Source organism: Copadichromis virginalis, linkage group LG2, assembly GCF_057382275.1.
Source record: "Copadichromis virginalis isolate Kocher_CV1m ecotype Utaka linkage group LG2, C_Virginalis_male_GT1.1, whole genome shotgun sequence".
Classification (NCBI taxonomy): domain Eukaryota; kingdom Metazoa; phylum Chordata; class Actinopteri; order Cichliformes; family Cichlidae; genus Copadichromis; species Copadichromis virginalis.
Window position 1 is genome coordinate 14765273 of NC_140619.1, and position 2513 is coordinate 14767785.

Below are 2513 nucleotides of genomic sequence, written 5' to 3' on the forward strand. Positions count from 1 at the left end.
GCAGACATTAGTAAAGATTTCTGACTATTTCCCTACTGAATGACAGCTGTGTCAGCGTGTGTGTGCATGTGTGTGTGTTTCAGGGTGTGTGTGTAGATGACTTTGTACTAGAAAGTATCTGTCGGATGTCTGCCTGCTCACTAGTTTCTTTCTTGGGCCTCGAGCACACTTTCTTTTCATTTCCAGGAGAATCAGTGGAAATGTTTTACATCGTTTCAAGCTTAAAGGATTGTGATCTAACAAGCATCTGACTAACATACGTCCGCCACAAAATCCAACATCCTGCTGCTTTTATACATCAGTTTGAAGCCAGCCTCAACAACAGAGGAACTGTTCTAGTGGGCTGGAAAGAATTTAGCAAGGAGATTTACAAATGCTTCAAACCCGGTTTATTCTCCACCACAAGAAGTTTTCAGATGTTTGTTGGTGAAATACTCCACTAAATCCCATCTCTTATTGCGTAACGGCATTTTTCCTCACTATTGTAGAGAATCTTTTGGTAAAATGTATTTTACCTGCAAACTCAATTCAGTGTTATTTAAATAGAATCAGAATCAGAAAGGGTTTTATTGCCAAATGTTGAGCAGGTTTACAACATTAGGAAATTGCTGCGGTGCTTCAGTGCGAACATACTGTCATAAATTGCGCTTAAATAGACATGAAAAAATAAAAGTAAGAATAAGAATTAAAAGTGCTACGTAGAAAGATATATGCATGAGATATACATGAGATATATACATGAGAATAAGAATTAAGAGTGCTACGTTGAAAGATATATACATGAGTGCAGGTGGTGATCAGTGCCAAACATGGAATGATGCAGTGAAAACAGCGTAGGGTCATGTGTTAGTGGTGGGAACAGTCATACGGTTATTGTTCATGTGTCCGACCGCAGAGGGGAAGAAACTGTTCTTATGGCGAGAGGTTCTGGTGCGAATGGACCGGAGCCTCCTGCCTGAGGGGAGCAGGTCAAACAGACTGTGTCCAGGGTGAGAAGGGTCAGCTGAGATCCGAGCTGCACGCCGCAGTGTCCTGGAGGTGTATAGGTCCTGCAGAGATGGGAGTCTACAGCCAATCACCTTCTCAGCAGAGCGCACAACACGCTGCAGTCTCTGTTTGTCCCTGATAGTGGCTCCAGCGTACCACACGGTGATGGAGGAGGTGAGGATGGACTCGATGATTGCAGTGTAGAATTGCATCATCGTCCGTGTTGGCAGGTTGAATTTCTTCAGCTGCCTCAGGAAGTACATCCTCTGCTGGGCTTTCTTGATGACGGAGGTGATGGTGGGCTCCCACTTCAGGTCCTGAGTGATGGTGGTACCCAGGAAGCGGAATGAGTCCACAGAGGTGATGGGGGTGTCAGTCAGGATGATGGGGGGGAGTGGGGCTGTGTGCTTCCTGAAGTCCACAATAATCTCCACTGTCTTCTGGGCATTCAGCACCAGGTTGTTGTGGCTGCACCAAGACACCAGACGTTCAACCTCCCTCCTGTAGGCAGACTCATCCCCGTCCGAGATGAGCCCAATAACGGTGGTGTCATCTGCAAACTTGATTAGCTTGACAGACTGGTGGGTGGAGGTGCAGCAGTTGGTGTACAGGGAGAAGAGCAGAGGAGAAAGAACACAGCCCTGAGGGGCTGATGGTCCGAGAGTCCGAGACATTCTTTCCCAGCCTCACATGCTGCTTCCTGTCCGTCAGGAAGTCAGTGATCCACCGGCAGATGGGATCAGGCACATTCATCTGGGAAAGCTTGCCTCGGAGATGGTCTGGAAGGATGGTGTTGATAGCACCACATCACAAAAACAGTCGCCTCAGGATGTTTATATTGTAAAAGTAAAGACCCCCACAGAGGTACAGAGAAACCCAATCATTCAGACAACTCTGTATCTGTGAGCAGCTGGTGATCTTGGAGAGGAAAAACTCCCTTTTAACAGGAAGAAATCTCCAGCAGGACCAGGTTCAGGGAGGGACAGCCATCTGCTGTGACTTGGTGGAGGTATGGCAGACAGGACAGGGACGCGCTGTGTTCTACATCATACCTATCCGTGGATACTACAGCAGCGATGCACTTTCACAGTAATGGCCTCAGCTGCTCTAAAGCTGAGAAATTATTTAACTGTCTGAGGTGTAGGAACATGCTCTCTCTGAGTAAGGATTGGATTTCAGATTCACTACAACTAATCAGTGACGTTACAGCTGTGCATGTGAGAACTGTGCAGAGCTCTCAGGCCTCGCATGAGGACGCTCACAGAGAGACTCCTACAAACAGCTGGAAAACCCGAGCTTCACTCACAGCACTCACCATTACAGAGGCAGGAAGTAGCTTCAAAACCAAGAGAAAACGGTTTTAAAATTGAACGTATGTTTGAGTGAACCATGCAATAGGTGAGATGGTAGCAGGTAAAACCGCTATAACCAGTGTTGGGGAGTAACGGAATACATGTACTGGTGTTATGTACTAAAAATACAAAATATAAGTAACTGTATTCCATTACAGTTATCGTTTAAAAAGG